At 44.0% G+C, this 14,999-nt stretch overlaps 1 protein-coding gene and 1 long non-coding RNA gene across 2 annotated transcripts in view; one reads left to right on the top strand and one right to left on the bottom strand.

Annotated features, from left to right (window-relative positions):
- Positions 1-974, bottom strand: part of OSMR (oncostatin M receptor) — a 48,044-nt gene extending 47,070 nt beyond the window's left edge. The window contains exon 1 of the mRNA XM_039244293.1: positions 807-974. The gene's annotated coding sequence lies outside the window, so the exon portion shown is untranslated. The remainder of the gene's footprint in view (positions 1-806) is intronic.
- LOC120239790 overlaps positions 368-14,999 on the top strand; it is a 30,501-nt gene continuing 15,869 nt past the window's right edge. The window contains exon 1 of the long non-coding RNA XR_005530507.1: positions 368-577. This is a non-coding gene — a long non-coding RNA (uncharacterized LOC120239790). The remainder of the gene's footprint in view (positions 578-14,999) is intronic.

The following is a 14,999-nucleotide window of genomic DNA, read 5'->3' as shown; positions in this document are numbered from 1 at the left end:
GTCACCGCGGCCAGCTTTTCGGTCAAGCTATTGAACCCCTGCAAGCGGGTGGGGGTGGGGCGCTTGCACGTGCACGTTTCCCGCCGCTCAACCATCCTACTCGGCGCCCCTTCCACTTGAGTGGCGAGCAGGGTGGGTGTCTGCCCACCACACGCCCGCACCCCCGCACCCCTCCCCTCCCCCCATCTCCTCGCTGCACACCGGTGTGAGCACCGCCCACTTCCAGGTGTGAACGGAGCCCGGCAGGCAGGAGGGACACCACCACCAACTCCGAGTGGAGTGAACGTCAGGGGGGAGTTAAGGGAGCGTGATGGCGGGGGACTGTCGGGGAATACAATTAACTTCCGTGGTGATGTGCAGGGAGAGAGCCAAAGGTGGATTAAACGGGAATGTTAACTGAACAACCATTCCCGACTACCGAGAACGAAGCGACGGGGCTGTGAACTCCCAAGCAGGGAAGGAAACGCCGCGACGGACCCAGCACTGTGCGCTCTGGAAAGAATTCCTCTTTTCGCGTTACGCACCCGGCAGGCAGGCGGGGACCCCCTCAAAGCACCGGCTCGGAGCGGGTCGCACGGTGAGCCAAAGCAAACGCGGGGCGGAGGCGGCGCGGAGCGGGACGGCCAGGCGGCCGTGCCCCGGGCCGGGCGTCCCGCTGGGCAGACGCCGCGAAGGGCTGCGGGGCCGTCCGATCCTTCCGGACGCCGCGCCGGGTGGGCTCGCGGGAAGGGCGGGCTGCGCGCGGGGAAGGCGGCCGCGGGGCGCGGAGGAGAGCGAGCGGGCGGCCGGGCGGCGGGGGTACTCACCCGGCGGGCGGGCGGACGGCTCAAGCCGGGTCCTGGGCGGCGCGGGCCCGCGGGTGCGGACGCCGGTGTGGACGTGCAGGGGCGGCCCCGCGCCCGGGCTATGAATCAGCTGCGGGGCGAGCGCCGAGGGGCGGGAGTTACGGGAAAGCCGCGGGGGAGGGCAGAGGGCTGAGGACTTTTGCAATTTCCCGTCCTGCTGCGCACTCTTGGCACTCCCGGGACCCACAGGAATTCGCCCCGTTTTGGTCCCGGGGGAAGCGGCCCGGGCCCCTGCGGGAGGCGGCGGGGACCCCGCGGAGGTGCGGCCTCGGGCCTCGGCGGGCAGGCGCGCGGGAAAGGAAGTGGGAGAGGCCTCGGAAGGAACCGTGGACCCAGGTCTCCGCGGGAGGCGTCGCGCGCCCGCCTCTCCTGTCCCCGCGGCGTCGGCGGCGGGACGCCCAGGGCTGCCGAGGGTCCCGGGCCTGGTGTGACCGCGCGAGCCCACTTGTTATCCGAGGCGAGGGGCGGAACCCTGGGCTCCCTGCGCAGGAAATCGGCGCTTCAGCCAAACTTCGGACTGTGTTTCCCTTAGGCGGTCAGAGCAACGAAAAGGTGTTTGAACAGTTCTAGGACCCTGGTTCTGGTCCGGGTCTTGAAACGCCGTGAGTAAGTGTCATCTGTGGCAACATCCCTGATGCTTTAGTGTCACAGAGCAGTGTATGCTACAACTTGCTTTTCCTCTTAAGAACGCCGTCCAGTCTTTGAAATTCGCGTTTCAAATACAGGGCGTTTGAAATACCTCTGCGCCTCTCCTTATGGACTATGGACCAGCTCCGTGGGCTTTGGAGCTGGGGTGGAGATCATCCTAATACTGCCCTGTTGGGGAAGGTCACGGAAAAGACATGACCTCCAGTTGACCCTTGAGCTGCACCTGGGCAATCTGAGGGCTTCTCACCCCTTCCCCTGACCAGGAAAGTGGGTTCTGCTTGCCTGTTGGGCTCTTAGGGGTTGCTCCAGGGACATAGCCTTGAGATAGTGACATCATGCTGAGAACACCTAAAGGGTACTCTTCACTAAACCTAGCTAAGGCCTCTTCAGGAACTTTTAAGGCTTGCAGAGGGGTGCAGGGATCCACTCATCTTGTGACCACCCAAGATAAGCCTATGTAAGTTCCCTTTGCTTATTAAAACTGTACATACCTGCAGGGTCGTCTAGGTGGCTCAGTCAAGCATCAGACTCTGTATCTCTGCTCAGGTCTTGATCTCAGGGTTGTGAGTTCAAGCCCCTCTACCGGTTGGGCCCCACCCTGGGCCCTACTTAAAAAATTGCACCTGCCAACTAGAGTGGCCAGTGTCTCTCTTCAGTCTCTCCTGGCCCTCCAAGTACTGGACAGTTTCAGATTTCACCCGGGGAGCTCCCTAGAGGGTCGAGGACCAATATGGTGCTTCTGTGACCCGCTAGGACCCAGAGAAGAGAGCGGTGTGGCTCCAGTGTCTGGAGGACTCGTCTGGATGCCTGACAACTTGGAGGATTATTCATGAGGCCTTGCTAGGCCTGTTCTGGTCGGTTTTGGGGACCCTGGGAAGTATCATGATTGCTAAGGACTGTAGGAGAGGAAGAAACCCAAGAATGATTAAGAAGGATTGCGAATCATATCTTATCTTAGAATCACTTCTTGAATTGACTGGATGGCTCAAAATCTTGTCGGAGTCAGCCCAAATGGTACTTCTGTGTTTGTCCCGTTTTTGTTCCTCCCCAGTGTCACCCCAGGGAAAGAATTTTGCTTTAGGCCTAAATACATTTACTGCCTAATAGTGCCACAAAGACCATGGTACATAGTAAATATTTGATGATAATGAAGAGAAGGTACTTTTGTCTAAATAAGCCTAAGTTCCTTTGCCGCACTTCAGTACTTCCAGGGTTTTAAAGAGTCCATTAGTTTTGCCATCTGCAAGGCTATGGAAACTACCAATCCAGATCCCAAAGGGCTGGGAAAGCTTTCTGATTCTGTATTTCAGTGAATGAGAAAAAAAAAAAAAAAAACATGTTAATTTCTTCTTTATAGAAACTGTTCCCTGTCTCTCAGGAGCAGGTGAGATGCCAAATTAAAAAATACAGAGTGTGACCATTTCTACAAAATAAGTCTTATCTTACTTTGAGCTCCTATTACAATTGAAGGAAACCAAGTTGCAAAAAATTCCAGCCTTGGGAGTGCCTGTGAATTTCAAAGGTGTGTGGGGGAAGAGCAAGGAAGGACCTGAGAAAGAGGCAGACCATTCCAGGTTGGTAGGTAGCAGATTTCATGAGCAAAGGGGCTCACACATGGCTTGATGGGCAGCTGCAAAATGAGTAGTAGGTCTCCACCCCTGCCTGCCAGAATCTTAAGAGTTAGAAGCCTTGCCTGGGTTCAGTCAGCGTAGAGGCCAGATGGTCACAATGACGCATTGCTCTCTTAAGGCAGTGTCCTTGAAGTGGCTCCACGGTGGGCGGAACATACATTCCAAGGACAGAGAAGGGGATAGGAGCCTCTGCTTCCCTAGGTCCAATTCATGGGTCACTGGATGTCATGTCTTCTCTTTGACCTGCTCCAGCAGGTGCCCATATATAATTCATTTATTCTGAGTACCATTCTAATATCTTAAATTTATCCCTCTTTCTAGAGTCTAGTTGCTATAGCACCTGTAAATTTGTGATTATACCCTTAGGATGATATACTAGGTTGAATAGTGTCCTCCAAAAATTCATGTCGAGCCAGAACCTCAGAATATGACCCTATGTGGAAATATTTTTGTAGATTAAATCAAATTAAGATGAGGTCCTATTAATCCAATGGCTGCTGTCCTTACGAAAAGAGGGAAATTTGGACACAGAGAGTCCAAAGAAAGAACGCCATGTGAGTACTGAGGCAGAGACTGGCATTATCCTGACACGAGACAAAGAATGCCAAGACTTGCCACTGGCAGAAGATAAGACAAAGGTACACACAGGTTCTCACTCTGAGCCCCTAACAGGGAACTCGCCCTGCCAACACCTTGATTCCAGACGTCTGGGCTCTAGAACTGGGAGAGAACGAATTGTTCTAAGCCGCTACATTTGCCGTGATTTGTTAGAGCAGCCCTAGATACTGTTCAATAGGTGAGCATGACATATATATCCCGAAGGTTAGTTTGGAAAATTCGCCTGAACAACAGCTGAAATGAGAAAAGGTAAAAGATACCAGACATATTGAGCCAAGGGCTGAAATACCTTTCCCGGTTGAGCATTGACAAGATTATGTTGGGAAAATACATAATTATTCTGCTCCATCTGATGCTCCCTGCTCTTCCGTCTTCCTTTTGATTTCAGTAGCACAGCACTCTCCACGTCCCCCCTTTCCCTGACTTTCTTCCCCGTCACTTTCTCGGGCTTCTTGTGTCCTGGGCTCCATCCTGGACATTCTTCTCTGAATCCATAGTCTCCCAGGTGAACACATCCATGCTCCTGAATTCAGTGATCACTTGTACATAAGGACCCTGGATTTTCCTTCCCGTTGCAATAATTTCTTCTGAATTCCAGGCCAACTTACTTGTACATCAAAATCAATATGTCCAAGTTCAAACTCCTAATTTTTCCTCATGATTCTCTTATATTAAGGGAATAGCCCAATACATTAGACACTACATCGAAAGACCTGTGAATGACCCTTGATCTGTCCTCCCTTATCATCCATCCAGAAGGTCTCATCTGTGTAACTATCATTGGGGAGGCACAAGTGGGATGTATCCATACCCTATCCAGCTTCTTGAAGGAAAAAAATAGTTCCATAACTGCCAGGAACACTATATAGACATAGATATGGGTATAGATATATGAAATCAGCTAGGTAAATTGTGAGATATAATCATGATTCTGTTTGTGCAACTACTATAAATGTCTAAAATTACATGCTTGGCAGTAATCAAACTAATGGAGGTAGAGGAGCTGGGAATTTTCTGAAGAAAGTGGCTTCATCAGGTGAGCAGTTGATGCGAATTTGAAATTGCCCTCATGGAAAAGAATTCTCTATTTGGGGGGCAATATATCACATTTGATATTTTAAGACATACTTAAATTTTTTTCTAATTTTCATTTATTTTGAGAGAAGGAGCGTGAGCATGAGCAGGGGAGGGTTAGAGAGTGAGAGAAGGGGAGAGAGAGAGAGGGAGAGAGAGAGAATCCCAAGCAGGCTCCACACTGTCAGTGCAGAGCCCGATGTGGGGCTCCAACCCACGAACCATGAGGTCATGACCTGAGCAGAAATCAAGTCTGACCCCTAACTGACGGAGCCACCCAGGCACCCCTAAAGATTCACTTTTAGGTCTTAAAGTATGCTGCTGTCACCATCCTGCTTAAGACATGATTGTGGGGGCGCCTGGGTGGCTCAGTTGGTTAAGCGTCTGACTTCGGCTCGGGTCATGATCTCATGGTTTGTAGGTTAGAGCCTCACATCAGGTACTGTGCTGAGAGCTCGGAGCCTGGAGCCTGCTTGGGATTCTGTGTCTCCCTCTCTCTGCCCCTCCCCTGCTCATGCTCTCTCTCTCTCAAAATTAAATAAACGTTAAAAAAAAAGAGTGATTGTGGGTGATACTAGCATTACTTCTAAGAAAAAGTAAGGAAATTAAAGTGTTATTTTGAAAATGTATTCTTGTGAAAAATGAAATAGGCCTCCAGTAAAATTTTTAATCTCTGATATGTCATAAAACTTGATTAAGTATGGGACAGCTATCACTTACAACTTTATATGTATAAAACAGAGCCAGCAATGAAGAAGCAAGGTGCTGAATGTTCAAGAACCACAAGAACCACATGTTCAAGAACTTTCACATTTTATAATTTCAGGGGATTCCTTCTAATTACCTAATCATGAATTGCTTCTCTTTCAATATCTGCTAAGTGAATTTCAGTGAAGGACAACATTATCCTTAATAGTTCTAAAGGGGTTTTCTGTTTGAACTAGATATTAGTTAGGAATTGATGGGTGGATTAATTGATCGATTTCACACACTCTACCCTCTCCTGAATATTGTAATTGTGCTCACATTATGATCCAGAAATCATCAGAATCCAAACAATGGGAAAACTTTTCTTTTTTTCCCATGGGCTTTTGTGAATATGTGTTTGTGTAGATATCTGCTTTTATTCTCTTGACTGTGTTTATGAGAATTAATAAACATGAGTACAGTTGTTAATGCTAAGGATAGAACACTAATACGGTGGTGGCAGTACTTGGAGAGAATTAGATGGGAACTCTGGGGACTTTTGAAAACTGGCAAACTTAATCTGAAATAAGTCTATAGTCACATCTATATTTTGAACAGCATCTCTAATAAACATTATGTAGTTGAGACTTTAAAAACAATTCATTCTGGTAGTCTCTACATTTCAATTTGATAGACTGGTTAGCATACTTACATTTAAGACGTTTATTGTATGATTGGGTTTAGCCTACCATTTTGCTATATGTTTTCGGCTTTGTTCCTTTGGTTTCTATCCTTGTTTTTGCCCCTTCTGCCTTCTTTTATATTACTTGAATATTTTTTAGTTCTATTCTTTTGCCTTTGTTTTTTTTGGTTATTCCTTCTTCGAATGATTTTTTAGTATTTGCTCTGTGAATTACAATATATGTATCCTTAATTTTCAGTGTCTAGAGATAATATTGTACTACTTTACTTCATTTAACCACACCACCTATCCTTTACAGTATAGTTGTAAAATGTATTTTATCTATGACAAAATGAAACGTGCAATGTGATACGTATTTTAAAGAAATGAAGAGGACAAATACTCTTTTATATTTATCCACGTATTTACCTTTCCCAATATTTTTCAGTCCTTATCCTAAAGATTTAAGTTTCTGTCTGATCTCATTTACTTAATCCTGAAGAACTTCCTTTAGCATTTTTGTTTTAGTCCAGGTCCATTGAGTCTATTCTCTTAGTTTTCTTTATTTTAAAATGTCTTTACCTCATTTCATCCTTAAGGGATGTTTTTGCTGGATATAGGACTTTTGGTTGACGACTTCTTTATTTTGACAATTTAAAGATGTTATTCTATGGCTTTCTGACCTTCACTGTTTCTGATGCATCATCAATTATTCAAATCACTATGTATATAATGTGTTGTTTCTCATTCTTCATCCTGCCTGGCATTTATTGAGCTTCTCGAATTTGTAAGCTTGTCTTTTATCAAATTTGAGCAGTTTTCAGTACTTCTTCAAATATTTTTTTCTGCCTCATCATCTTTCTTATCTCCTTATGAGACTTCAGTTACAAATATGTGAGGCTTTTTCAGATGATCCCAAATGCCCATGTGGCTCTATTCATTTTTTTTTTAAAGTTGAGCTCCATGCCCAACATGGGCTCAAACTCACGACTCTGAGATCAAGTGTCAGCCACTTGCTCTACCAACTGAGCTAGCCAGGTGCCCCTCTATTAATTGTTTTAAATATTTTTCCTCTTTATTTTTCAGACTAGATCATTTCTATTGAGCTATCTTTAAGTTTGCTGTCTCCTCTCCTGTCATCCTCATTCTGCTATTAAATCTATCCAGTAAATTTTAAACAAACATGTATAAACAAACATGTATATTTCAGGGTGCCTTGGTGGCTCAGCTGGTTGAGTGTCTTACTCTTGATTTCAGCTTCAGGTCATGATACCAGGATGGTGGGATCAAGACCTATGTTGGGCTCTGTGCTGGATGTGGAGACTGTTTGGGATTCTTGCTCTGTCTCTCTCTTTCTCTCTCTCTCCCCCTCTGCCCCTTCCCTGCTCTCTTTCTCTATCTCTCTCTGAAAAAAAAAAAAAGGTGCATATTTCAGGGGTACTTGGGTGGCTCAGTCAGTTGAGCATTATACTCTTTGGCTCAGGTCATGATCTCACGGTTTGTGGTTTTGGGCCCCACCTTGGGCTCCATGCTGGTGGTACAGAGCCTGCTTGGGACTCTCTCTCTCTCTCTCTCTCTCATGCTCTCTCTGCCTCTCCCCTATGGGCACCTGCATGCTCTCTTTCTCAAAATAAATAAACTTTAAAAAAAAAGATGTATATTTCAGTTTTAGAATTTTTATTTATTCATTATTTTTAAAAAATATTTTCTATTTCTTTACTGATACTTCTTATTTGTTAGTTCATTACAGGCATAATTTTCTTTTTTTATATATATTTTTATTTATTTCTAGGAGAGAGAGAGAGAGAGAGAGAGACAGCGTGAGCAGGGGAGGGTCANTTTATGTGTGATGTTAAAAACAAGAGTAAGTTGTTGTACTTGTCTTTGCATCACTGATGTTGACTTAGCTTTTCTAACCTCACTTGAGCTCCCTCCACATTGCCAATCTTTTCCTTTTGCTGGGTGGGAAGCTACTTTTTTTTTTTAAATATTTTTATTTATTTCTAGGAGAGAGAGAGAGAGAGACAGCGTGAGCAAGGGAGGGTCAGAGAGAGAGGGAGATACAGACTCTGAAATAGGCTCCAGGCTCCGAACTGGCAGTCAGCACAGAGCCCGACGCGGGGCTCGAACCCACGAACCGCGAGATCATGACCTAAGCGAAAGTCGGTCGCTTAACCGACTAAGCCACCCAGGCTCCCCAGGCATAATTTTCTTTACTTCATTGAGCAGTAGATGTAACTGATGCTTTTTTAAAACATTGCTTGATTATTCTAATATTTAGATACTAGTGGAGTCAGTCTCCATTGGTTATCTTATGAAAACAGATCACATTTTCCTGGTATGTTTGTATATTTGTTGATTTATTGGTTGTCAAATAATTTTGGATTACATCCTTTACATTGGAAGTATTATGTGATGAAGACTGGATTCTGTTATATTCCGCCAATGGCATTGATTTTCTTTTTAAATGGCAAAACATGTGGCTAGACTCAAAGCTGCAAACTTGATGCTGCTTACCATAATTGGTAGCTCTAGTCGAAGTTCAGGTTTTGGGGGCTTAGCTGGGCTGCTTTGAGTTTTCTGTGCATAAACACTGTTCAGACAGTATGCATGCTGTAGACTTTATACCCAGCTCTTCCTCTCTAGCTCTCTCTTTTCTGTGATTCTCCTCCTCACTTTCTAAAAGGTATGGTTGCCCCGAACTCTGACCTCTGGTTCTTCTAGCCAGAAATATTGTATATTTTCTAACAGGCTTTTTGTTAGAAAAAAAGCCTCACTGCACAGACTTGGGCCAGTGTCAGACTAGGGTTATAAAATGTGGGAAATAGACTCTTTCCTCTCCTCCAGGTGTTGACCCCTCCTGTCTCCACCCTGAATCTTTCTGCTGTTGATGATTCTCCACTGCATTTATAAAGTTTATTTATTTATTTTGAGAGGGATGGGGGAAGGCTGGGTGAGGGGAAGAGAGAGAGACAAACAGACAGAATTCCCAGCACAGAACCCAGCCTGATGAATGGCTCGATCCCAGGAACCATGAGATCATAATCTGAGCTGAATCAAGAGTCAGAAACTTAACCGACTAACCCACCCAGGCACCTCACTGTCCGCTGCATTTAAATGTGTTTTTTAAAAATATATTTTCTTAAAAATTTTTTTTAATGTTTATTTATTTTTGAGAGAGAGAAAGGGAGAGAGAGACAGAGTGCGTATGGGGAAGAGGCAGAGAGAGCAGGAGACATAGACTCTGAAGCAGGATCCAGGCTCTGAGCGGTCAGCAGAGAGCCCAACACGGGGTTCGAACTCAGGAACCACAAGATCATGACCTGAGCTGAAGTTGGATGCTTAATTGACCTAGACCCCAGATGCCCCTAAAAATTATTTTCTAGGGCTTTATATTGTTATGTGAAGGAGGATCAGTTTAATAGGAGTTAATCAGCTATGACAAAGTGCCACTCCCATAGTTGTATTTTCACCTGCTAAGTGACTAGCTTATTGAGGGAAAGCTGTGTGAACTCTTTTTCTTTGCTGGGTTAGATTTCTTTACAATGAAATATTCTTTTGAAACAATACAATTTTTCAAAAGATTGAAATATATTTGCTGTTGACTTCAATCTGGAAATAAATGAATACCTGCTAAAATCATGTAAGGTCAATTCATTGTCTTAAACATCACTTTATTTATTTATTTTTTAGTTTGTTAAATGTTTTTATTTATTTATAAGAGAGAGAGAGAGACAGAACACAAGCAGGGGAGGGGCAGAGAGAGAGGGAGACACAGACTCCGAAGCAGCCTCCAGGCTCCGAGCGTCAGCACAGAGCCCAATGCAGGGCTCAAACTCACAAACTGTGAGATCATGACCTGAGCCGAAGGTGAATGCTTAACCGACTGAGCTACCTAGGCTCCCCTTAAACATCACCTTAGAATGAAGATTTAGGAATATGAATACCCCTATAATACAAGGAAAGAGTTTTAAGCAACAAAGAGGAAAGTGGTCAAATTTTGTATTTCCTCTGAACTTTTTCTAATGCCAAAAAAAAAAAAAAAAGCCATATCTTTATCTTTGTGACTCCATTGTGCTTAAATTCATTTTATACAGATTAAAATGAAAACTCCCCAAAGGTGCTCACTTCTATATTCAATCTTGTCAGCTTCTCAGATGTCACCATCTTCATCCAATTGTAACAGCAATTATTTTGTGCAATACCAAATAGCAGAGGATGCTTAGTCACTTTGGAATAATGCTCAGGTAATTTCCACACACTCAAGGCATTTTAAGAGAATGGTTCACTGAAATTCAACACAAAATAACTGAGCTAAAGTAGAGTCAGCTGAAACACCCAAGAAAGAGAGAAGTTTTATCCAATTTTATGAAATCTTGTAGCAAAAATAATCATAAGAACTTCCCTTCCTCAAAAGTTTTTGGAAGATGATGCTTAAGATGAAGGTGTAGATATTCTGAACAAGAATGATAATAGACAATTTCTTCTGAAACTCTCCCTCTCAAGAAGAAGGAATAGTTTCTGTGACTGAAAATTTAGGTTTACAAATGTTCATAGTTGCAAAATTATAAGACACACACACCCCAACACTCATTAGAAAACCATTGTGGTAATAATGGTGACAAGGGAAAAAAAGGGATATTGTTTGTAATAGCAGCAAACTAGGAACAGCCTAAAGATCTTCCAGTAGAAGACTGAAAACTTCATGACTTATCCTTTCAAAAGAAAGAAGATCATTCATATGTACTGCTATGGACATACACCCAGGACACATAATTATGTGAAATGAGTGAGAATCAGAAATGTGTATTTGGCATTTCCATATGTCTGTTTAATTAGTTAATGTTTATGGGATCGATATATAAGAATGTTTTGAGTAGCATTACAAGAAATTGCTAACTGGCGCTTGGGGACAAGGTCTAAGAATGAGGTGTGGTGTGCATGTGAGGCTTTTACTTTCATTTTAGACCTATCTGTGTAGACTGGCTTTTTGTCATGAATGTTTTCATTTTTAAAAAGTAACGATTTCAAAAATCAAAGGATGCCTTACTTGATTGAGAAGGAACCTCATTTGTTGCTTACTTTGGTTGTCGCACACAAGTTATAATCAATTGTAACCTCTCTATGGATACAGAAGCAACCAAATTAATTGCCTCTGGGGAAGAAAACTGGGTGACTGAGGAGCAGAGGGGAAAGTTTCAACTCTACCCTTTTGTGTCTTTTGAATTTTTATATACAATAAATATATTCTTTAGTAAGAAACGTTAAAATTAGAAGTGCTATGACGGCACCCCTCCCTAAAATGGAACACACTGATCTGAAGGTTGAGTGCCTGGGGGCCAAGGGTGGCAACTTTGGGCTTTACTCATCATGAACAGACAGATCTGAGATTCCAGGTAGTGTGCGTTGAGATGCAGGCCGGGTAGCAGTGGTCTGAGAATGCCACTCCTGGAACCTGGCAACTCTTCTGTAAGTTGGCCTCTGAGAGCTGGGGAAGGAGCCCCACAGAGGCCTGGGTTGGGACACAGATCTTCCCATGGGGAAGAGGGAGCCCTTGGTCCAGGTAGTCCGTCACAGGACAACCTCGACTTCAGGGTGCATCTTCCAGACAACTACAAGCAGAACTGTCTGGAAGATGCACCCTGAAGTCGAGGTTGTCCTGTGATGGACTTCATGGGGGAAAGGAAGGGGGGAGGGAGTTACAGAGAGGGAGGAAGGCAAATGATAAGAGATTTTTAAATACAGAGAACAATCTAAGGGTATAAGGGGGGGTGGGGAAAATAGGTGATGGGCATTAAGGAGGGCACTTGCTGGAATGAGCACTGAGTGTTGTATGTAAGCGATTACTCACAGGAATCTACCCCAAAAACCAAGAGCACACACACACTGAATGTTAGCCAATTTGACAATAAATTATATTTAAAAAAAATAGTTCTTTGTAGAAAACTATAAAATTATATAAACATATAAAGAAGGAAACAATAACTATTTGCTTGCTTAAAGGGGAAAATCCTAACGCTTCTTACTCATTATAGCAGCATAACTGGCAAGGAGCAAAATGTTGCTGCTTACTTACAACAATGGGAAGTTGGAAAGAACTTGCAGGCCTGACGTTATCTTTACCTATGGCATCGCTAGGCTGTGTGCATGAACACACACAGGCTTGTTTTCCACTCGGGTCCTGTCTGATGCCAGTCAGATGCTCTTCCCTCTTCCAAGCGCTGCCTGTAGGATGGAGGCTCTTCCGTGTTACACCTGTGCCATCAGAACAGGCAGCTGCCGGGGTAGCTGTGGCCGCAGAGAGCGCAGGAGGATGGCATGGGTTGGCTTTAAGGTCAGGGCCACGCTCACCCACATTCCATTGGCTGGATCTCAGTCACAGGGTCACGACCAGCTGCAAGGGAGGCTGGGAAATGGAAGCATCCTGTGTGCCCAAGAAGAGAAAACAGCAGCAGGAAGGTTTGGAGACGTTGTCTGGGCCCAGAAGGAACTTGGTTAATAAATTTACAATATACCTTTGGAGCAAAATGTTCAGCCATTAAAACTCAGGTTTCAAAGAGTATTTAATGGCAGGAAAATGTCAATATTCAATGAAAAGAGCAAGATACAGAATCTTTTTTTACTAATTTTGGAAAACATAATATTTATATATATGTATGTATGCTTATACAGATTAGAAGGAAGTACAAAATATATTATTTGTAGTTATCTTTAGGGTAGGTTTATGAGTCATTTTTTTAAATACTTTTTTTAATGTTTATTTTGAGAGAGAGAGAGAGAGCAGGTGCACTGGGGAGGAACAGAGGGAGAAAGAGCTCGTGCCCACAGGTGTGCAGGGGAGGAGCAGGGAGAGGGAGGGAGAGAGAAGATTCCAAGCGGGCTCCATGCTATCAGTGCAGAGCCTGACACAGGGCTCCATCTCACAAACCACGATATCAAGACCCGAGCTGAGATCAAGAGTTAGATGCTTAACTGAGTTACCCAGGCGCCCCCATTTTTTACACTTTTGAAGAAATTGCTGATTTTCTTCAGTCATCATATATTTCTTTAAAAAGAAATATGTATAATCTGAAAAACAGTGCTTTTTTTTTTTATGTGGAGAAGAAATCCTCAGCACATCTGACACCAGAGCTGACACTTCAAATTCCTTTATAAACTGCTACAGACCATGAATTTGAAGTTATGCTACCAAGCTTTTTTTTTCTTTCATCAGCAGAGGGCATCTGCTTTAGTGCTTATTTTTCCTCCCAGCATAGATCCCAGCCAAATCCCCGATTTTACATATAACTGTGGTCAGAATCAGGCATTAGAAGTCAAGTCTGAAACCTGTCTTTGCCAACTGCACCACTTATGGAATACTATACATGTTGCTGAACAGAGCAAATAAGCAAACCAGGTGTGCCCTTTAGGTGGTTTTAATCTAAAGCGGACAGTGCTAGGGGCGCCTGGGTAGCTCCGTCAGTTAAGCGTCCAACTTCGGCTCAGCTCATGATCTCAGGGTTCGTGAGTTTGAGCCCTATGTCAGGCTCTGTGCTGACAGCTCACCTGTAGCCTGTTTCAGATTCTGTGTCTCCCTCTCTCCCTGCTCCTGTCCCACTCGTGCTCTGTGTCTCTCTCTCTCAAAAATAAATAAACATTAAAAATTTTTTAGATAAATAAAGCAGACGGTGCTGCTCATATATTGACAAGTCACAACCCTATGACACAAAAGAGCAGTCCACACAGTGAACATTGTCCTTGTAAGCAGACAGACACAGCGTTTGAGAGAGAACAAGGGCTAGGTCCAAGTGGCTGGATATTCTGGTAGGAAAGGCCTATATGGAATTCATATTTCCTTTGCACAGAAAAATTTTTGGAATAAAAAAAATATAGCATTTTTTTTCTCTGTATAGGGCAAAGAACATTGAGAGGGGAGACATAAGACAGAGGGACACCTGAGTGGCTCAGTTGGTTAAGCGTCCAACTCTTGATTTCGGCTCAGGTCATGTTCTCACTGATTTTTGAATCTGAGCAGTTGCTGGGCTCTGCGCTGGCCCTGCAGAGACTGCTTGGGGTTCTCTGTCTCCTCCCCACCCTCCACTCCTCCCCAGCTCATGCTCTCTCTGTCACTCTCAAAATCAATAAATAAACTTACAAAGACAAAAGACAAAATACAGATGCTTATTAAAAACAAGAAAATTTATGTTTATTTTTAATCCATCGTGTTGGGAAATTTTACAAGATTGATCATGTCCAGTGTTAATGAGAGTATGGGTCAACAGTTAATTCTTAAATGCTATTTATAGGAGTTTGAGTTAGTCAGCCTTTATAGTATCCAAAATTAATTTTTTTAAGTTTTTCTTTTTTTTAAATGTGTATTTACATTTGAGAGAGAAAGAGAGAGACAGACCTTGAGCAGAGGAGGGACAGAGAGATGGAGACAGAATCTGAAGCAGGCTCCAGGCTCGGAGCTGCAAGCTGTCGGCACAGATCCTGATGTGGGGCTCGAACCCATGAGCAGTGAGATCATCACCTGAGCCCAAGTTGGATGCTCAACTGACTAAGCCACCCAGCCACCCCCATATTATCAAAAAATTTAAACGCATGTTTGCTTTGGAGAAATTGGGATTCTAAGAAGCCCCTTTGCCTTAGGGTTAACTCCTTCAGCAGAAATAAAGTGGGTGGGTGAGCAAGGGCTGTGTTTTCCTGCTGCCCACCTTTATACCCTACTCTGTAAGATGTAACTATCCTTCTCAATACCTTAGCAGGCTGGTAAGGTCCAAAGCGGCTCAGTAAATCTTTCAGAAATCTTCAGCTCCTAGCAGGACACGCCAC

The sequence above is a fragment of the Hyaena hyaena genome, unplaced genomic scaffold, assembly GCF_003009895.1.
Source record: "Hyaena hyaena isolate Hyena2069 unplaced genomic scaffold, ASM300989v1 scaffold_236, whole genome shotgun sequence".
Lineage (NCBI taxonomy): Eukaryota > Metazoa > Chordata > Mammalia > Carnivora > Hyaenidae > Hyaena > Hyaena hyaena.
This window is presented reverse-complemented; position numbering and strand designations above follow the sequence as displayed.